This window comes from Sapajus apella, unplaced genomic scaffold (assembly GCF_009761245.1).
Source record: "Sapajus apella isolate SASKATOON/1434 unplaced genomic scaffold, GSC_monkey_1.0 scaffold31, whole genome shotgun sequence".
Classification (NCBI taxonomy): Eukaryota; Metazoa; Chordata; class Mammalia; order Primates; family Cebidae; genus Sapajus; species Sapajus apella.
The window spans coordinates 10572921-10595822 of NW_022436971.1; the positions used below are offsets into that span (position 1 = coordinate 10572921).

Consider the following 22902-nt stretch of genomic DNA (forward strand, 5'->3'; position numbering starts at 1 on the left):
ATTTCTTGTCTTCTGCTAGATTTTGAGTTTTTTTGATCTTGCTCCTCTAGCTCTTTCAGTTTTGACGATAGGGTGTCAATTTTAGATCTCCCCTTGCTTCTCATGTGGGCACTTGTTGCTGTGTATTTTCCTCTAGAGACTGCTTTAAATGTGTCCCAGAGATTCTGCTATGTTGTGTCTTCATTCTCGTTGGTTTCGAAGAACACCTTTATTTCTGCCTTCATTTCATTGTTTATCCAGTCAACATTCAAGAGCAAGTTGTTCAGTTTCCATGAAGCTGTGCGGTTCTGAGTTAGTTTTTGAATTCTGAGTTCTAACTTGATTGCACTGTAGTCTTAGAGACTGTTTGTTATGATTTCTGTTCTTTGCATTTGCTGAGGAGTGATTTACTCCCAATTATGTGGTCAATTTTAGAGTAGGTGTGATGTGGTGCTGAGAAGAATGTATATTCTGTGTATTTGGGGTGGAGAGTTCTGTAAATGTCTATTCAGTTTGCTTGGTCCAGGTCTAAGTTCAAGTCCTGGATATCCTTGTTAATTTTCTGTCTCATTGATCTGTCTAACATTGACAATGGGGTGTTAAAATCTCCCACTATAATTGTGTGGGAGTCTAAGTCTCTTTGTAAGTCATTAAGAACTTGCCTTATGTATCTGGGTGCTCCTGTATTGGGTGCGTATATATTTAGGAACGTTAGTTCTTCTTGTTGCATTGATCCTTTTACCATTATGTACTGTCCTTCTTTGTCTCTTTTGATCTTTGTTGCTTTAAAGTCTATTTTATCAGAGATGAGAATTGAAACTCCTGCTTTTTATTTGCCCTCCATTTGCTTGGTAAATCTTCCTCCATCCCTTTATTTTGAGCCTTTGTGTATCCTTGCATGTGAGATGGGTTTCCTGGATACAGCACACCGATGGGTTTTGGCTTTTTATCCAATTTGCCAGTCTGTGTCTTTTGATTGGGGCATTTAGTCCATTTATATTTAGGGTTTATATTGTTATGTGTGAATTTGATACTGCCATTTTGGTGCTAGCTGGGTGTTTTGCCCATTAGTTGATGCAGATTCTTCATTGTGTTGATGCTCTTTACCATTTGGTATGTTTTTGGAGTGGCTGGTACTTGTTGTTCCTTTATATGTGTAGAGCCTCTTTCAGGAGCTCTTGTAAAGCAGGCCTGGTGGTGACGAAATCTCTGAGTACTTGCTTGTTCGCTAAGGATTTTATTTTTCCTTCACTTATGAAGCTTAGTTTGGCTGGATATGAGATTCTGGTTTGAAAGTTCTTTAATTTAAGGATGTTGAATATTGGCCCCCGCTCTCTTCTGACTTGTAGGTTTCTGCTAAGAGATCTGCTGTGAGTCTGATGGGCTTCCCTTTGTGGGCAACCCGACCGTTCTCTCTGGCTGCCCTTAGTATTTTCTCCTTCATTTCAACCCTGGTGAATCTGACGATTATGTGCCTTGGTGTTGCTCTTCGTGAGGAATATCTTTGTGGTGTTCTCTGTATTTCCTGGACTTGAATAGTGGCCTGCCTTGCTAGGTTGGGGGAGTTTTCCTGGATAATATCCTGAAGAGTATTTTCCAGCTTGGATTCATTCTCTTCATCGCATTCAGGTACACCTATCAAACGTAGATTAGGTCTTTTCACATAGTCCCACATTTCTTGGAGACTTTGTTCATTCCTTTTTACCCTTTTTTCTCTATTCTTGCCTTCTTGTTTTATTTCATTGAGTTGATCTTCGACCTCTGATATCCTTTCTTCTGCTTGGTCAATTCAGCTATTGAAGCTTGTGCATGCTTCACGAAGTTCTCATGTTGTATTTTTCAGCTCCATCAATTCACTTATATTCCTTTCTAATTTGTCCATTCTCATTAGCATTTCGTTAAATCTTTTTTCAATGTTCTTAGTTTCTTTGCATTGGGTTAGAACATGTTCTTTTAGTTCACAGAATTTTCTTACTACCCACCTTCTGAAGTCTGATTCTGTCATTTCATCACACTCGTTCTCCATCCAACCTTGTTCCCTTGCTGATTAGGAGTTGTGATCCCTTGTAGGAGGAGAGGCGTTCTGGTTTTGGGTATTTTCATCCTTTTTGCACTGGTTTCTTCCCATCTTTATGGATTTATCTACCTGTCATCTTTGTAGTTGCTGACTTTCACATTGGGTCTCTGAGTAGACATCCAGTTTGTTAATGATGAAGTTATTTCTGTTTCTTAGTTTTCCTTCTAACAGTCTCGCCCCTCTGCTGTAGGACTGCTGAGGTCCACTCTAGGCCCTGCTTTCCTGGGGATTGCCTGCAGCAGCTGCAGAACAGTAAGGGTTGCTACCAGTTTCTTCTTCTGCTATCTTTGTCCCAGAAGGATACCCACCAAATGTCAGCCTGATCTCTCCTTTATGAGGTGACTCTTTGGGTATACAGGGGTCAGGGAGCTGCTTGAGGAGACAGTCTGTCCTTTATAGGAGCTCAAGTGCTGAGCTGTGAGCTCCATTGTTCATTCAGAGCTACTGGGCAGGTACCTTTAGGTCTGCTGCAGCAGAACTCATAAACCGCTTTTTGTTCCCAGGTGCTCTGTCCCAGGGAGTTAGGGCTTTATTTGTGATTTTCCGTTGTGCTGCTGCCTTTTTTTTGTTGTTGTTTTTTCAGGGCTGCCTTGCCCAGCAAGGAGGCAATCCGGTGGCTGTCTGCCTGCAGAGGCTTTGCTGAGCTGCTGTGGGCTCCGCTCTCCTGCCATGTGAATTTCCCTGCAGTCTTGTTTATATGGGTGTAGTTAGAACTGCCTCTGCAATGGTGGCCCGCCTCTGTATTGCCTGACTCTCTCTGTAATGGCAGGTTGCCTTTGCAACGGCGGGTTGCCTTGGCAACGGCAGGCTGCCTCAGCAATGGCAGACTACCTCCGTAGTTTTGGAGTGTCTCGGTAATGGTGGACGCCCCTCCCCCATAAAGCTGGACCATCCTGGGTTCAGCTGCGCTTGCTGTGAAACCCTCAATCCAGAGAGTTTCTGATTGCTGTTCTTTTGTGGGGGTGGACCAGTCGAGCCTGATCATCAGGCTCCCTGCCTCAGAGCCTTTTTTTTTCTTTTTTAATTGAACAGTTGCCTCTATCCCAGTCACCTGTTGAAAGGGCCCAGGATCTGTTTGATTTCCCGAGCGGTGACTCACTGCGCCGGCTTAAACAGTGGGGTGTTGAGATTTGTGGAACTTTTTTTTGCCCAGGAATCTCCTGGCCTGGCTCCCTGTTCGGTACCCTTTTTAATCAGATGAATGGGCGACTTCCCGGGTCTCCAATAGCCAGCCAGAAGGGCACCTGGACCAGTGTATTTTGTACAGAAAACTGCTGGCCTGGGTGCCGACAAAGCAGCCAGTTGGTGCAAAGCAGCTGCACCGACCCAAAGAACCGCGCCGGCCACAACAGCAGCGCTGGCAACCCGTAGGGCTTCTCTGCCTGGGAATCTCCTGGTCCGTTGGCAATAAAAATGCTGCATCCACTCACCCCCTGTGCTTTCACTGGGAGCTGCAACTCCGAGCTATTCCTAAACGGCCATCTTGGATCTTCTCTCCAATTCGAGTCATTTCTTGCCTCCTCCCAGAAGGTTTTCTAGACATCCCAGACTGAGTTTCAGGCCCCACTCATTTCCTACCCTCAAGTTTTTGTTGCAGTGGCCCACATTGATTACTGATAACTGTCTTTCTCCCCTACTAGATATATGCTCTTTGGTGGCAGGGACTACCCTTGGGGTCCCCAGCACATGGCTTTGTGCAGGGAATGACACTGTGCAGTTAGGGTTTACGAAAAAATCAAAGTCATCTTGGGTTGTACCTATGATTGGGTTATGCAAGTAAAGATTCGGTTGCTTTCTGACTGTCTTGTATGTTCATCTCCTCTCCTCTGTCTGATTGCCAGGGGCTCAGGGAGCATGTCTGGAGGCTCTCTGTATCCCTCTTTCCAACCTGGTTCCCAGGGGTGCAAGAAGCATGTTTGGGGATCCGTGCATCCTTTCTGTCCCCGGTACAGAGCAAGGCACGAGTAGGTTCTCAGTTCTCCAGCTGAATGTTTACAGTCTGAAAACACATTTAGCCTATGTGCAGGCCCCGGGGTGAAGTCTGCCGAGTTTTCTTGGTCTGAGCCTGCTGTCTTAAACTCAACAGGAGACCCAGGAAATGAATTGTTTACTCCTAATTCATTCATGAACCGATGTGATAATTACGCCTCTCAGCATTCCCAGCAACGCATTTTTCAGGCTACATAAATGAAAGGTGATGAGTAAAGGCGGCCCTTAGAGCCACATTTGCTGAGCAGAAAGGGGCAATTGCCTTAATACGTTTAGTCCAAGGAATCAATTAGCTACAGATTAGGGTTGAAGGGGCCTGGAACATCTCTTCTCATCAGTCCTCTCTGAATAGAAGTTTCCTGGGTAATAGCCTGGTCAGAGCCCTAGGACAGCTGTGCAAGGTGCTGGCTGCACAGTCTCCATTCCTGGAAATGTTCTCCTTTTCTTGAATAGAATCATACCTCCCAGGGACATTTCCCCACCTGTCTCAGGCCTGCCTTCTAAGGTTACCCAGAACAGTTGGTTTCTTATGCGTGCAATTGGTTTTTAGATACTTGAAGACAGCTCACAGTTCCTAAGTGCACACAATAACAAGGGATGTTACTGAGAACCTCTGTCAGGGTCCTTCCAAGGGGACAGACAAACCAACCCTGTCCTCGAAGAGACACGTGCAGCTAACAGGCTCAACTACTGCTTAGCAGGAAGTAGGCTTTAGGTCCAAGAGTCACGTCCCCTGCCCATGGCAGGTGCCACACAACCTACTCTGCACTTGTACTCATTATGTGTGGGTCTTGCCCACCCTGTTGTCCATCAACAGTCCCAGTGATGCATGCCGTGTGAGGCTCCCTGCTGGGCCTGGGCCTCGAGGTTAGAGGGCAAACCGGTACCATCTATCTGTTCTGCCATCTGCTCTGCGCTCTGAGAGGTGTTCCCTATTGCTCCCTGTCCCAAACTCACTGCATTCTGGGTTCTGGTTCACTTGGTGAGTGCCTGGGATATTCTTCGCGCAGGTCATTCTCACTGGACAGGGCAGTCTTGCTCATCTGTCCCCTTTGTTTATCCCACAGCCCCTCTCAGCCCCTCAGGGTGAGCAGCTCCCAGACTGCTTCTACCCATCCACTTCAGACTGGGGATGGTGGGATTTTATTTAGTTTTCTTTTAAAGTTGCCTTTATCAGCTTTCTGCAGCCCATCGTCACAAAGGTTTCTTCCAGTCTCATAGAAGATATGCACCACATTTTATTCTGAAATCAGATTTAACTCAAAATGACCGCTGTCGCCATCCTTAAGTATGTATCGTGTTTGACATTTTGAGTGCTTACTATGCATTAAACAGAGGTTTAAACACCGTAGCCCATTTAATCCTTACCACAGCTCCATGAAATAGGGAACACTGTCATTCCATTGCACAGATGGGGAAACTCAAGCACAAGCTTTTAAATAACTTGCCTTGAGTCACACAGCTAGTGAGCGACACAGTTGAGATTCAGACCAGGCCAGCTAGCCCCTGAATTTGAGATCTTAACCATGACTTTCTATTGTTCCAAGGTGGCAGAGATGTTTTTCTGTTTTATTCATTGTCAACACTTAGAACAGTATCAAGTTCATCCTAGATACTCAATAGATATTTTTCCGATGAGAAATGGAAAAGTAAGTGAATGAACGAGTGTTTTCTTTAACTCAGAGAGTCTCAAAGAAACCTTTCACCCTATGCTGAGAGAGGTGGTTCTTAACTTCAAGCATGCATCAGAATCCCTCACAGGGCTTGTTATAACTTACATTCTGGGCTCCCCACCCCAGAATTTCTGATCCAGTAGGTCAAGCCTGAGCATTCACATTCCTAAAAGTTGCCAGGTGCTGCCAAGGCTACTGGCTGGCATACCTCATTTTGAGAAGCTCCTGTTTGGAATAAAATTCCATTATTCTTTTGCAGCAGGAGTCAGAGCTGCTGTAAGAGGGCAGGAGCCAGTGACCCAGTGGCCAGTGGTCTGCCCATTCCAGGCAGAGACAGTCCTGGGACTCAGGTGCTCCTTTTTCTGCAGCATCCAAGACCAGCAGCTGGTGCTGGTCTGAGTCTTAACAGTGGCCAGGTCTCAACGGGAACAACACCAGGTGCAGAGTGAAGATTAAATCATAGTAAAAGCTTTCCTTTATAAATCGCCTAACATACACTAGTACACTAGGCATGAAGACACACACACACACACACACACACACACACACACACACACACACCCCTCAGGGCATTTTTGCTGTAAGAACATATGTGTGGCCCTAAACATCCTTGGAATCTTTAAGATTGCGTGTAAAAAACACAGATGTTAGAGGAAAATGCTTAAAGCAAGCCACTCAAAGTCTGGTTACCACAAAACTGACAAAAACCAACAAAAAATGCGTAATGAAAATGCCAGCAGAGTATGCAGAATGTTATGTGGACCAGCAACGCAGTCTATTCTTTGCCACCTTTAACCGTGAGATGCGCACATCCTCTTCTGAGATTAGGTTGTAGAGACTGCTTTCTATCTAAATTAAAAATTGGATTGAGGCTGTAGCCTTCTTCATTACCTACTGTTTCACTACAAGGGAGTTGTCTCTGCTCACAGCTACACCAGATTGCTTGACCTCCTGGAAGCCTTAGTAGTTCTAATAGCCTCTAAGTCTACCACTTTGCAGTACAGAAAGACACTTCTGCAAATTGTCAACTTTTATCTTAAGGCCTTTATATATTGCTATGGCCTTTTCTTTAATTGTAAGAAACCTGCCCCCCCCCATTCCTTCAAAACATTTGTGTGCTAAAACCAAATCTCATGAACCAATGCAACCTCCTGTATCATAACAGATGGGACTGTTTCTGAGTCGGCAAAGCTCGGCTTTGAACCCAGAGCTGACTGCAAAGCCCATGCGCTTTCTCCTCTACTCTGCTGCCTTTTTTAGAGGATAGAGATGCAAAAACAAAGCCAGGGGACGTGCGCTGTCGTGATGTGTTCGATAAAAAGTAGCCAGCAATGTCGTTGATGAGAAGTACCCCTGCCTTGGATGGGAACTGCTTGAGGGCCAGGTTTGTGTAGCGGCTCCTGTCTTCCCCGAAGGACCTAAAAAGTGCCTCATAAAGAGAAGTTGCCCAAAACACATTTGATGAATGGAATAGCATTTGAATCAATAGTAATAAACACAAGCCAAACAACATAAAAGTCATTCTTTTAGGAAACAAATGTTATATGTTCTTTAATAGGTTGGGAGGTTGACAGGGATGGAGAACATCTTTGACACTTAACCCAGGCTTTCCTGGGTTAAGCCTGGAAATTACCTTGGTGCGTATAGTTCAGGAAGGTTTGCCAGGGCAGCCACATTCGGGCTGTAGGAGCTGAGACACAGCCACGCTGCACAATTCGTGGAATGCATGTTGTCTTTTGACACTGTGTGTGCACGTGTGTTTTGGGTGGTCCCTGGGGCCAGGTTGTGGAAGTCACACAATGTGACAAGATGTATTAGTCAGGGTTCTCTAGAGAAACAAAACTAATGGGAATATATATATATATATATATATATATATGAGTTTATTAAGTATTAACCCACACGATCACAAGGTCCCACAACAGGCTGTCTGCAGCCTGAGGAGCAAGGAGAGCCAATGCAAGTCCCCAAACTGAAGAACTTGGAGTCTGATGTTTGAGGGCAGGAAGCATCCAGCATGGGAGAAAGATGCAGGCTGGAAGGCTAGGCCAGTCTCTCTTTTCACGTTTTCCTGTCTGCTTATAGTCTAGCCATGCTGGCAGCTGATTAGATGGTGCTCACCCAGATTAAGGGTGGGTCTGCCTTTCCCAGCTCACTGACTCCAATGGTAATCTCTTATGGGAGCCCCCTCAAAGACGTGCCCAGGATCAATACTTTGTATCCTTCATTCTAACCAAGTTGACACCCAGTATTAACCATCACACAAGCCATGCTACACAATTCATGGAATGCATGTTGTGATTCACACGGGGGTGACTGGAGGTTGTGTGACCACCGCTTGCAAACCTCCAAAGGGCTGCGGTGGGACACACATGCTCTGTCTGGCCCCAAGGGCAGGATGGAGCCTGTGGGGGGAGAGTTCATCCAGTCCATTCGGAGACCCACCTCACAGACATGCCCTTGTTTCTAAGTTGCTTGTGTTCGCTCTGAGTTTCATGTTAGACTGACTCTTCAATGAAAATACAAGGGCCTCAGGATCAAAACTTTGCTCTGTCAACCAGTGTTGTATTTGCAGTGGCCCCACAACATGAAGGCGCTGAGGGTATGGGCTTCAGAATCAGCAGACTCCAGGTGGATTCAGCTCTGCAGACGCTGACTTGCTGCAGGACCGTGGGCTCCATGAGCCTTTGATTCTTGTTTGTAAGCGAAGGATCATAATCAATTTCACAGGGCTGTTTGTGAGCCTTAAGTGAGATGAAGAATCGTAGAAGGGGGCTGAGCACCTGGTCAAGCTCTGTGGGACGTCCAAAGGGGTAAATGATAACAGTGGGCTTCCAGAGCTTCTGATCTATTTGAGGCGACAAGACACACGGAAAGCAGAAAATAACCGTGTCCATATTTCAACGGGCTGATGAATAATTAGTCTAGGGAATACTGCACGGATCAGTTTGTTTCTTTTGCAGAACTAGTGTTCAAAAATGACTTGTTGCAGGAGGTCAGAATATTTGGGCACCTTCTGCTCAACCTTTAATTATAAAACTGTTAGCCAAACGGAAAGATGTTTCTTTTAATGTTTCAACATCTTTCTTGCCCTCATCTGTATGCTAGATATAGGTTCAAAGGTAAAGCAAAGGTGTTCTTAAGATGTCTCTTGAGGAGATGTGTATTTCCATCCATGGAATGTTCTTCACCTCCCCTCTCCATCATCCTCTTCAGAGATAGACAGAGAGCGCTTGAGAGGAACATGGCAGGAAGTCTTTCTAAAGCCGGCACTGTGGAAATTGCCCCTCCGGGGAATGGGAGGCAGCAGTATGGAAGAACCTGTATTTGGAGTTTTTAGCAAGGCCCAGCAGGATGACTAACACAGGAAGGTGCCAATCAGGGGCGCTGGCAGATGTCTCCTCGAAACAAGGGGAGCGTTCCCTAAAATATTTGCCTGTCAGCCTTGTGGAGGCGACCGTTTTTAGCTCTTCAATAAATTGTCCCTTTGTGGCAGTAGCAGCTAAGTCTCCTGACGTCATCTGCAGGAGCCTTATTTGGTTTTGATGGGGAAGGATTTCACATGCCTCCTCCCGGAGGTGGCATTCATCTGCTGAGCTCAGCCCACACACCTGTGCCTTTCAGCAAAGCCACATGCGCTGTTTCCAGCGGAGGTTGACACACGGCAAGGCTGGCTGCTCTCAGTTGCTCTGTTTCCTTCCTGCTGCTGTGTCTTCGGGTTCCCCTCATTTTTCGTGCATTTGCAAATGTCAAAAGGCCGGTTGCTGAGGGTGGTTACCTCTGGCATGCGCTCCCCTTGGCATTTTCTGAATATCATAATTCTGAAGTGTGTGTCCCCAACACATGGGTGGAAATGAATGGGTATTCCATATTCAGTGATTGTAGGTGATGTCGGATTTATTCTCTGACATGAATTTCCTGATTGTAAATGTCACAGACTCCCACCGTTTTTAAATATGTTTATGACTTCAGAGTCAACGGGAATTTGAATTTCAAGAGCTCGTTATTTCTCTTTCCAGGAAGGGGGAAAAAAACCCCATACAGACGTAATAACATCTGCTGGGCTTATTTGGCACCTGACATCAGGGACGTTGGATTTGAAGTCTTCTGTAGTATCCACCGCCGCTTTTTACTGGGGAAGGGGTATAAACTACTACGGAAAGCACAAGTTTTGAGTTCCAGTCTCTCCACTTTGCCCGAGTGCACGAGTAGCCCCTATGGTAAAAAAGAAGAAAAAAAAAAGGAAAGAAAAAGATTTTGCTGAAAATGAGCAATATGTTAACATTGTGCATCAAATATCGTGGTTTTGTCTCAAAATGAGTCTAGCCTTTATAAACCAGCATGCTAACTCTCCTCAGCTGCAGTTTAGGGGTTAATTGTAATTTTTAAAAATAGAATGACATCATCTCAGGCTTCTAGAATAAGGAGTTAGAAAGAGATGAAGAGAAAAGGGGTCTCCTCAGTCCAAGCTCTGCCATTTGCTGAGGCTACATCCTGGATAAGACCATGAATCTGCCTGAGCCTCACTGTTCTCATCTGTAGAATGGGGGCTGTGATTGCCAACTCACTGGGCAGTCTCCAGGATTAAATGAGCTAGTGTATGTGTGTAAAATCACTAAGGTCATAGGATTCACTCCATAAACACATGCTGGATTTAGACAGAGGAAATCTCACCATGGAGGTCTAGGCCAATTCAAAATTATAGAGCTCTGCAGAGGGAGAGGGAGTGGTAGGGAAAGAGGGATGGAGGGAGGAAGGGAGTGGGGGAAAAGGGAAAAGGGGGTGAGATAGATATATATAGAGAGAGACCTGATTTTCCCTAAAAAAACCCAAGAAAGAGATTTCCTCCAAAAAAAATACTTTGCACAGAAATAAGACTATTTCAGATCATGCAAGAAATAGTAGTGTACATTTATTGAACACTTACTAAATACTATATCCTACATGTTTTCTACATGGCATGGGGATAAGCCTGGCTTGCAAGTAAGACTTGGAATTTCTGAGAAATGGATGTTCAACCTTACTATGAATATGTTTTAATGCTCAAAACAACCCTATTTTGTACAAGTATAATATTAAGTGTATTTCAAATACTTTTTCACTTCCTTTCCGGGTTACTCATGACCACCTTTTAGGTCACGATCAAGGTTAAGGTAGAAGCAACTGCCCTAAGGACAACATCTACCATTGCCCCCAGAGTCATGTAGGATTCCTGCTGAATTCAACTTTGGATTGCTGCAGACACCTCTGCAGTTAGAAAATAATAGTCCTTTCTGTTTGAATAGCATTTCCTTATATTTATCAAATGCTTCTCTATACAAAATTTTATATAACCCTGAACAAAACCCTGTGAGGTAAATATTAATCTCATTTGCAAATGAGAAGCATAAGAACCATGGGAGTTAAATGACTTGTTTAAGGTCACCAAGTTGTAACACTAGGATTTGAACCACAGTTATCTTATTTGGTGTCCCCTTTTCCTACAAACTACCGCAAACTTAGGGCTGTCAACTTACAACCTGTATATTATGCTCACAGACCCTGTGGGTCAGGAATTTGGAAACATCACAGTGGTGACTGTTTCTGTTCCATGCTATCTGGAGCCTCTTCTGGGAGCACTGAAAGGCTGGGGTGATTTGACAACTGGAAGCTAGAATTATCTGAAAGCTTGTCACTTGTCTCATGTTGAGATGAGCTAGTCACTGGAACTTCAGTGAGCACTGTTGGTCAGGGCACTTATACGTGGCCTTCCTGTGTGGCTTCTTGGGCTTCTTCACAACATGGTGGTTGGGTTCCAAGAGCAAGTGTTCTAAAATGAGACAGGCAGAAGTTGTGTCACCTTTAAAGCCTAGCTTTGGAGGTCATATAGCCTTTCTTCCACCATAGTCACCAACCTGCCCACATTTGTGAGGGGGGAAATAGACTTCACCTCTCCGTGGGAAGAATGTCAAAGTCACATAAAAGAGCAGATGGGATGAAAGATGTTACTGTGGCTGTGTTTGAAAATACAACCTGTTACCAACTATTGTACACTCTACTGAAGGAAGCAGGCCTGCCTTGTTGATTTCAGGGGACTGCTTTAGGAGTGGTTTTCTGGGAGAAAAAAAATACAGCCAGTGGCCTTGGTGCCTCTCTCGTATCTTCCGTTCTCAGATGAAGGACTACTAGGGGTGGTGAGGGACCCTTGTTCAGTTTGCTAGGGCATGGTTTTTCTTATGTTCTAGCTTCATGAATGAGGCCAATAAATGACGATTACAGCAGGTAGCAGGATTTTCTGGTTTCTAAAATATCTTATTCTTGTTAATTTCATAAAGGTTTTGAGGTAGTTTTTATATAGTGTGTACATACATGCAAACACACACACACACACACACACACACACACAACCATACAAAGCAAAAAGTGAAAAGCAGTAACTCATATTAAAATCACATTGACTATCTTAAAATCATAATTAAACAACAATTTAATACCAGATTAAACTCTGAGCTTCCTGGAAGACAAGGCAAAAAAGGCCAAGACTATTTGCAATATCAGGGGGTCTTAAATGCCTTTCTGTTCCCAGTGATTCAGTGATTTATCCAAGCACTGAAGGCAGCAGACCATTCCTTTTTTCCTGGTAGTTTTCAAAAGCTTCTTACTTAAAAAAAAAAAAGATGATAGTGGCCTGTGTTATGACATTTCAAAGGAAAAAAGTAAATTGGAGATGCACACTTGGGGTCATTGTCAGTCTGGGGGTGAAGCCTCCCTGTGAGAAGCAAAATATTCTTCATTATCTTGCCACTCCACTGGACTCTTTTACAAAATCCATGCTAGGGCACTAGAGCAGAACCCTGCCCACCTCCTACCCTCCAAGAACAAACAAAAAATCAATAGAAAACTTAAGATGTAAAAATGTGTTTGACATCCCAAAGGCAAACGAGAGAGAACAAAAGACTGCCCTCTCTTTCTCTTTTTCTCCCAAGAAAAAGGCAACTTCTTGGAGCTGACTTCTTTGTTTCACACTGAGCTCACAAATGTGTCTTAATTATCCCACTCTTTATTCTTTATTATTTGTCTAAATTATCTTTATTATTTGAATGGGCCCAGTTCAGCCACTGCACAAAAGTGACATATTCAGAGTGTGAAGAAATTAGCTGTGAAATGAGCATCTCTTGAATATTGGTTATTGCTTTATTTATTCTTTGCCCAGTTACTTAATCATTTGTCTGAAGACTCAAAGGTCTGTGGACTCCATTCTGAGGTCTGAATTTAGAGGAGAACAAGGAGAGTGGCATTCCTTCACAGGTGCGTGACCCAGGAGGTAGCCTCCAGGTCCTGGCTCTTTGTCGCCATCCCAGGCTGCTCCCCAGGATAAAAGGGTTGTGTGTGGACAGCACAGAGCTCAGGTCTGAGTGCAGAATAAAATGCTCTGTGAGTCATAACCATTGTGATTTTTGCCATGAGGCTGATCTGAAGACATCACCTCTCTGTTTGAAATGCTTCACGGGCCCCCTTCCAAACACCATAACCTGCCCTGCACCACCTGGCCTCTGTACCACCTGGCCTCTGCTTACCTTTCCAGGACATTCTTGTGCTCCCTGCTCCAGCCTCACCAAACCTCTCTCCAATTCTAACAGTTTCTGGGCTTTTCTTCTCCCCTGGGAGAGAAGCAGCCTGTGCTGTTTTCCCTGGATTTTTCTTATTTCACTAGCCCTCCACCCAGCTGTTTCCCATCCTCTGCTCTCAGCTCTGGTTACCTCTGCCATGAAAACTTTATCCAATCCCAGATCTAGATTAGGTCTGTCTATCCAGTAGCTGCCACAGGGCTTTGCCGGACCATTCTGTGATCCTTGTGTATTGTGTGTTGGAAAATGGAGAGTGCTGTCGGTGGTGGTGGAAGAAACTGGGCCCTGAGACTCATGTCGGGCTCTTGCTGAGTAGAAGCCAAAACGCCTGCTATTTTAGCTGGACGTGGTGGCCTGTGCCTGCAGTCCCAGCTACTTAGGGGCTGAGACAAGAGGATTGCTTGAGTCCAAAAGTTTGAGGCTGCAGTCAGCTATGATTGCTCCACTGCACTCCAGCTTAGGTGACAGTGAAAACCTGTTTCTTAAAACAAAAACAAACACCTCCAACCCCCTTTTTCAAAGCTGTGAGCACACTTCTACCTCTCAGGGGTAGAGAAGTAAAATATCCCTGGGCAAAGATGATGCTTTTATTTTGAAGAGAACTCTCTTGAGAGGCTCTTTCATTATAAAAATATAAAGTTAAGATCCTTCTCTCATCATTTTTTGGGGGGCATGGGGGGGAACTGAAGGTACCATTAACTTGAATGCAGAGGTTTTCTTGGAAAAGTTTTTCTGCCTGGACTTGTACATTGCCGGAGAGTCAGAATTATGTTTTAATAAGATAGAGCGTTTTTCTCACCTGGCATAATGTCTGTGGCTCAGTTTGACTATAGAATGGACTGAGGGGTGACAATTGCTTGACGTGGGGAAGGTGAATGTTCTTATTCACAGCAGTTTTCAGCAGACAATCAAGACTAAGACAGGTAGGAATTATCTCCATCTATTGCTAGAGAAGAGGCTGGAAACAATGTGACTAGATTATTAATATACTAAATATGATTCTAACACTGACATGTGTAGGATATCTAGACCCAAGCTGGTGTCAGAAAATTCCATAAACTGAGTAGCTTATAAAAAAGAAATTTATTTCTCAAATTCTGAGGCTGGCAAAGTACAAGGTGAGGGCAGCCTTGATACCTGGTGAGCTGGTGCGGATCCATTTTCTGAGGCATGGACGTGCCTTCTTGCTTTGTTTGTATAGTGGAGGGGACAAGGAGTGTCCCTCAGGCCTGTTTGGCAAGGGCACTGTATTAATCCATTCTCATACTGCTATCAAGAACTACCTGAGACGGGGTAATTTATGAAGAAAAGAGGTTTAATTGACTCACAGTTTCATATGGCTGGGGATGTGTCAGGAAACTTACAATCATGGCAGAAGGGGAAAGGGGAAGCAGGCATGGCTTACATGGCAGCGGGAGAGAGAGAGTGAAGGAGGAACTGCCACACACTTAAACCATCAGATTTTGTGAGACCTCACTCACTATCAAGAGAACAGCACGGGGGAGCCAACCCCATGATCCAACACCTCCCGCAGGTCCTTCCTTTGACACGTGGGAATTACAGTTCAAGATGAGATTTGGGTGAGGACACAGAGCCAAACCGTATCAGGCACTAAACCCCTGACTCCATGACCTGATCAGCTGCCAAAGGGCTCACCTCCTAATAGCATCACCCCAGGGGTGAGAAATTCAACATATTAATTTGGCAGTGGACACATACATTAATAAGTTATGGCTTGGACCAAATCCAGCCCTCTGCCAAACTTCTTATGAATAAAGTTTTATTGGAGCCCAGCCACATTCATCCATTGACCTACTGTCTATGGCCATTTTCAGGCTAAAACAGAACACCTGAAGAGTTGCAACAGAGACCGTGTGGCCCACAGCATATTTACTATTTGGCCGTTTCCAGGGGAAATTTGCCATCCATTTCATAAGGACCATATAGGCTTTGATATGACTGTCCCATTGGGAGTTATGGTCTATGGGTGGCAAGGGAGTCACCCTGAAAGAATACACTCTCATCAACAGCTGAGCCAATAAGAGGATTTGCCAGAGCTGGAAATGAGGCTGGAAAGATAGGCTCTAGGGAGAGAAAGGAATCTTCCTGCTCTCTCTGTGGTCCTTAAATACGTGGCGTTTGGACTGTCTGCCTTTCTTCAGGTTTGTGTTCTGGAGCCCAGAAAGGATGGCAGCGCTGCCCCTTGACCCGAGAAGGGCGTTTTGTGCTGGTGCTTTCCCTCTTGCATCTGTGTGTGCCCTTGCTCCACAGCGAGCTTCTCCAACCCACAGCCCAGGACAGCTTCAAATGTGACCCAAACTAATTCATCAACTTTCTTAAAATACTATGACTTTTTTTTTTTTTTTTTTTTTTAGCTCATCAGCTATCATTAGTGTTCGTGTATTTTATGTGTGGCCCAAGACAATTCTTCTTTTTCCATTGTGTCCTAAGGAAGCCAGAAGATTGGACACCCCTGCTCTACAGAGATGGTATATTCCTATAGCCTGCATCAATGGAAAGGGGGTGTCACAGTCTCTTTAAAAGAAGAATCTCTGGCCGGGCGCGGTGGCTCAAGCCTGTAATCCCAGCACTTTGGGAGGCCGAGGCGGGTGGATCACGAGGTCAAGAGATCGAGACCATCCTGGTCAACATGGTGAAACCCCGTCTCTACTAAAACTACAAAAAATTAGCTGGGCATGGTGGCGCGTGCCTGTAATCCCAGCTACTGAGGAGGCTGAGGCAGGAGAATTGCCTGAACCCAGGAGGCGGAGGTTGCGGTGAGCCGAGATCGCGCCATTGCACTCCAGCCTGGGTAACAAGAGCGAAACTCCGTCTCCAAAAAAAAAAAAAAAAAAAGAAGAAGAATCTCTTCCCACTTAGAGTGAGAACAGAAAGCAGCAGCTCCACTACCCAAAACCACGAAGGTTCAGTGGTTCCTGGATAACTATAAGCAACCCTCCAACCTTCCCTCCATGCTCGGCTCACTCCTCTTCACAGCCTCCACCCTAACCCCACCCCACGGCTCACTCCTCTGTGCACCGTGCAGCAGGGCAGGAAAGGCCTCTTTGCTGGCTACTGTACCTCGAGCTCCCCCTACACCCCAAGCACGGGTGCGGGCTCACTGCCGGATGACTGAGGGCCACCAATGAGCCACCTCGTGCCAAGACTGCATCACACAGTACCTAGCGCATCTGCCCAGGCGTTGTCAGAGTTCGGAAATCGGTAGCAATGATTCATTTCAAACTCACTCTGCTTCCCCAAGAATAGATAAGCAAAATGCAGAACAACTTTAAGTCATCCCTGGTGAAACCCAAGTCTTATCCCAGCCTCTCCTAGGCCACCTTGAAGAAGCAAACCTCACAGTCCCCTGGTTAGCTTGAAAAAGTCACCTTAAGAACTGTATTGCGTAAGAGCCCCCATGGAGAAATCTCTTATGATGATACTTTCTGCTGACAACAGCTCTAAATTGGAGGGTGCAGCTGACTGGAATGAGCTTAATTCTCTATACAAATGTGGGCTCTTGGAAAGAAATTTCTTTTTTCAGGTCTAAAATCTATTTTATCTCCCCTAATTAGGAGAATATGTAAAGCAAGTGGGGCAATAGCATTCAATTTGCCATAAAAAGCAAACCTGGTAGTTTATAAGACCACACTTTCCAAACAAGCTCCAACCCATTAGAGGGTATCATCCATAATTCAGGAGGCACTTGTTACTGCGTGTTTCATGCAAATTCTCACAAATTACATTTGGGAAAAAATGAGGTGCATCTTGCGGCTTTAAATAGACTATTAAGAGAAAGGTAGATATAGAAGCCATAAGGAAGTAAATGATTTAAGTAGCTTACATCAAGGGAGACCTTGAATGAAAGCGTGAACACCCCACAATTCTGAGCGCCATGTTAAGATAGAATCCAACAGGTAACAAGTTGAATCTCTGACTGTCTGCTGTACAAAGACGTCAGCTTTCGTCAGTAGTGAAGATCTTCCCATTCTGGGCACTTTTATTTCTGAGATCATCTGGATATTGACTCGCCTTCTAGGAGGGCCTCTTCTTGGACTTTAGAGTGATGTGTGTGTGTGTGTGTGTGTGTGTGTGTGTGTGTGTGTGTGTGTGTGAGAGAGAGAGAGAGAGGGAGAGGGAGAGAGAGAGAGCAACAGAGCGCCTTAGTTTGTTTAGGCTGCTGTAACACAAATAACATGGACTGGGTGGCTTAAAAACAACAGAAATTTGTTTGCGGTGGTGGTGGAAGCTGGAAGTCTGAGGTCTCAGGCTGCCAGCATGGCTGAGTGCTGCGAGAGCCTTCCTCCAGGTTGCAGGCTGCTGAGTTTTCATTGTTTCCTCACAGGGCAGAAAGGAGGTGAGGGAGCTCTCTGGGTTCTCTTTTGTAAGAGCCTGACCCTATGGTGAGTGCTTTAGCCTCATCACCTAATTATCCCCCAAAGTCCCCACCTCCTTATTCTATCACACTGGAGGTTAAATTTCAACATGTGCATTTAGGGAGGGATGCAAACTTCCATTTCATTAGAGAGAGTGAGAGAGGGAGAAATGTTCACATATGTACATAGTAAAGACAGTGTAGCAGGTGGTGGGCAGGGAGGTGGGGATATCTCACAATTCCTGAGGGTTGTTGAAATCACAGACAGATCTTATTTGAAAAGTCTAAAGGCTGATCTCTTCCAATTCATCCTCTGCATTGTTAAAGAGAAATCACTCAAACAGGAAGATCTTTTCCTTCCTGGAACAGAAATAACCATGGTTTCATTCTCAGTTGAGAAAGTAATATCTGCTAATTTTTTTAAAATTTAGTCCATATGTAATTAAAAACACACGCACCTTATCTCTACTAAAAAACAAAAAAACGGGAACCTACTAGCCACATTATTTTGTAACATGCTAAATGCAGCTGGAGTGTCCTGTTTCTTCGAATCCTCCAGTAGTTCCCCATTGTCTAAGAAATCAAACACAACAGCCCATTGTAGCATCAACCACCTTCATTGGTAGGTCAGACTCAATTTTCCCATTTTATCTTCCAAAGCTACTGGACATAGGTGCTGTAGTTCCGCCAAGTTATTAGATTGCTAAATTCCTTAGACGTGAGAGAGTTTCCCAACCTGATACCTTTGCTAATGCTGTTCTATCTACCTAAATAGCCTCCTCCCAACTCTAAATATTCAGATATATTTCACCTCTAAGACCATGTCACCTGCTACTTGCTTCAGGCAGCCTTTCTCCATTTCACTTCCCTGCCCCCACCCTGCTAAGTCCTCCCAAATGGAGGACTTAATACAGAATGGCTTAATACAGAGGCGTTGCCGACTTTTTGATGTTAGCCTTATTTGCCTCGTAAACTGTTAAAGAAGAAAATAATTGATGCTTACCATAGATAACATTCCCTAAAAACATTCATATACCTCCTATTTGAACTTCGTTGTAGATTGTGAAGCGTACAACATGGAGAAATGGAGAATCAGAGAGTAATGAACTCAGAGTCCCAGAGCTAGGATGAAGTGGAGACGCAACTCAAATTCAGTTCTAAATACACCAAGAACCATTTCATCAAAGCTGCCTCACAGTAATAGAGGTTACAGAAGGAAAAAAAGCAATATAGTCTGGTTCTCCTCCTGGAGAAACTCAAAGGGAAGAAGTTCGATTTCAGCTTGATATCAGGAAATTGCATATGAGGAGATTGGAAAGGTCTTTGAAAGCCACTCATTTAAAAATTTTTAAAAATTTATATATACTGAACACCTGCTTGGAGATTATGTGTCAGGCTTGCCACAGAGTTGTGAATCCAGAGATTAATTAGAGTCAGAATTCAAGAAGCTCATATTAGAATGCAGTGGAGTCCTTGCTTGAAAGCCCTTTAGTACAAAAAGGGTTTGCATATAATATATATTTATTCAAATGCATGGAATACTGTATTATATATTGTGTTCACTATCAAACATAAAAACTATCAAGTTTAGAAAGATGAGACAGCCAATAAATATACATGAAGGTTCTAATATTTTATTCTTGCTCTCTGATGACTCATGGAGAAACATACCCACTGTGGAGCCCACTGATCTAGAAATTACGAAGACGCAGAAGTCAGCACAGGACACGGTGTGGGAAGAGAGAGGGTGGTCCCCTGAGGATAGTAGGGTCAAGGAAATAGCTTAGCGGAGACTTCAAGAAGAGATGATCCCCACACTGAAGACTAACAAGACTCTCATCTACATTCCAGGGTCAGCAAGACAGCATGGCATAGTGGAAAGAGCTGAGAAGCAGAGGATAAGGGTCAGCTCTCCAGTTTAGGGGCCCCACGGCCCTTTCCCAAGTCACTTCCCTTTCTAAGGCTCATATTCTCCTGTGTTCATTGGAAGTAATAGGACTTGCCTCAAAGAGTTGTTGTAAAGATGACATGAGACAGGCTTGGCCAAAGTGCCCCACTGACTGTGTAGGGCTGTCTTCTTATTTTCAGATGGTTGGTGCCTGCCACTTGGTACCTGGATCCCTGCCATCTGTACCATATGCTGTGTAGAGGGTAAATGTTCATTGACAAGAGTGAATACTCCAGAGAAAAATATTAATAATGAAAAGGCAATGTTTGACCCAAATGTCCTGAAAAATCAAAATATGAGTGAATAATAAGCAAAATGTGGTATCCTTACAATGGAATAATATCTAGCCATAACATGAATGAAGAACTGATACATAGTTCAACGTGGATAAACCTCGAGAACATTATGCTGCATAGAAGCAGCCAGCCTACAAAAGGCCAGATCTTCTATAATTGAATTGATAGGAAATATCCAGAATAGGCAAATCCGTGCTGACGAAGGCAGATAGGTGGTTGGCAGGGGTTGAAGAGTGGCTACTTAATGGGTACAGCGTTTCCTTTTGGGATGATGGAAATGTTCTGAGGCCACATGGTAGTGAGCACTGCACATCATGACTGTACAAAATGCTGCTAATGGCAAATTTTACGTTATGTGTATTTTACCACACATGTAACAAGCAATGTCTGAGCACTTACTGTATGAGGTGCTGTGAGGACATGGCATTGCCTTTGCTCCTAGGAAATGTGTGGTCTCAATGAGAGAAGCAATTAGGGCTGAAAGTAACCGCATTCAAAGAGCTGCTGAGATGAGAAGCCAAAGGAGGTAGAGGTCAGTTTTGCCTGGTGAAATGTACCCAGCCAACTGGCCGGGAACCGAGCCAGGCTGTCAGAATGTCCAGGTGGTTAAAAAAAAGAGTTTGGGCAGAAAAGGCATTTTAGAAAAGGAAGGGCTTGAATTGGGCCCCGGAGGAAGGGAGGGATTTGGATGGGCACAGAGTGGGTCAAACCTCATGCACGCAGGCACGGGAGCCCTATGACTGGCTGAGAGGAGAGGGTATGAAATGCCTGGCCTGCAGCTTTGGCACAGGGCAGGGATGCTGGCAGATGATAAGGGAGGCGGAGGCATCGTGGAGAAGACTCTGATGCCTCCATTCTTTCCAGCGGCTGTCCTGAGCTCCATTCTCCATTGTAGCACAACCTGGAGAGTAAAGGCAGGAGCACAGTGAGCCTTGGAATTTGCTCCGAGCTACTTCAGCTGTCAGCTCGGAGAGAGAAGCTTGGTGGTTGAGTGATCAATAAACCGAACAAGGCCATGTGCAACAGGGGAGTTTAAAGGAGGTAATTAAACAAACTTCTCATGCAAGCACCCTTAAGGGGATTAATTGAGATTTAAATAATTAAGCCTTGCTGGGTAGGCTAGAGGAGACATACAAATGAAGAAGAGTGTTGCTGATGGCACTAAGGCCTGACTCCGGGAGAGCTGCGGTGCGCGCACCAGCTGGGAGGGGAGGCAGAGGAGGCAGGGCCGGCCCAGGAGCACTCAGGCCCCGCCCAGCCCCTGCTCAGACCAGTGGCCCCCGTGTCCACAGAACCACGGCTCCACACATTTCCTGGGCCCTTTCCCTCTGTCTTCACAGTTCCTTTTGAAGCTGTCCTCCGGAACCCAAAGGCCACTCCCTGGTGCACAACAACGTTGTCTTTTTGTAGGTTTCCTACGATTGTTTCCTGGTCAGTTACTCATGTGACTCCCTCAACTTTGCAAGAATTTAACTTCCTGGAAAACAGCCCCAGTTGCCCTGCCAAGCTTTGTCTCAGTCTGGCTTTCAAAGTCCTCTCCAATGTGACCCCAGTGACTTTTCCAACTTTATTCCCATTCTCCTTTAGGCCTTTTGCTCCTGTTGGAGTGAAATCCCTGATCCCACATTTCCCCTGCAGCCTTCTGCCTCCGTGCCATTGCCCGCTCTGGATAATGTTCCCTTTCCATATAGTACACCCTGATGTCCCCTAACTAGACATGATCCGGTCCTACTTTGTAGGATATTCATTTATGTGTGTGTCTCATCTCTTCTCAGATTTCCAGCTGCTTTGGTGAAACATGGTACCTGCTTCACACCCTGAACTGTGAATGTCTTGTGATTGCTGTGTTTAAGGAAGAGGCCTGATCCCTTAGCCAAAACCCTGGAGAACAGATGTGCTTTGGAATTGAGACCTTTTCAGATCTTAAAAAGGTATTATGGTGCATCTATCCCATATCATGTAACAGCCCAGGTAGGCCTGGGGTAGTCCCCTGCTGTCAATCACATTAACAAATCTGCTGCAAAAGTAAGGATATTAGCATTAAAAGGGATAATTAAAGGCAGTACTTACTTCAGTTCAAACCAGGTGTTGACCTAAAAAGTTGAGAAAAAGTTTGTTGTGCTTTTTTAATTTTGAAATTGATAAGGGATTGTGGACCTGTATTCTCTCTTTTTTTTTTTTTCCCATTTATTTATTTTATTGCATTTTAGGTTTTGGGGTACATGTGAAGAACATGCAAGATTGTTGCATAGGAACACACGTGGCAGTGTGATTTGCTGCCTTCCTCCCCATCACCTACATCTGGCATTTCTCCCCTTGCTATCTCTCCCCAGCTTCCCACCCCCCACCGTCCCTCCCCTATTTCCCCCCAACTGACCCCAGTGTGTAGTGCTCCCCTCCCTGTGTCCATGTGTTCTCATTGTTCAACACCCGCCTATGAGTGAGAACATGCGGTGTTTGATCTTCTGCTCTTCTGTCAGTTTGCTGAGAATGATGGTTTCCAGGTTCATCTATGTCCCTACAAAGGACCCAAACTCATCGTTTTTGATGGCTGCATAATATTCCATGGTGTATATGTGCCACATTTTCCCTATCCAGTCTATCGTCGATGGGCATTTGGGTTGGTTCCAGGTCTTTGCTATTGTAAACAGTGCTGCAATGAACATTCGTGTACACGTGTCCTTATAGTAGAACGATTTGTAATCCTTTGGATATATACCCAGTAATGGGATTGCTGGGTCAAATGGAATTTCTATTTCTATGTCCTTGAGGAATCGCCACACTGTCTTCCACAATGGTTGAACTAATTTACACTCCCACCAACAGTGTAAAAGTGTTCCTATTTCTCCACATCCTCTCCAGCATCTATTGTCTCCAGATTTTTTAATGATCGCCATTCTAACTGGTGTGGGATGGTATCTCAATGTAGTTTTGATTTGCATTTCTCTGATGACCAGT

The 22902-nt window shown here is 44.8% G+C and overlaps 1 protein-coding gene across 1 annotated transcript in view; it reads left to right on the forward strand.

Annotated features, from left to right (window-relative positions):
* Nucleotides 1-22902, forward strand: part of NBAS (NBAS subunit of NRZ tethering complex) — a 434255-nt gene that overhangs the window by 403364 nt on the left and 7989 nt on the right. Inside the window, exon 52 of the transcript XR_004273780.1 lies at nt 21720-21875. The gene's annotated coding sequence lies outside the window, so the exon portion shown is untranslated. The remainder of the gene's footprint in view (nt 1-21719; nt 21876-22902) is intronic.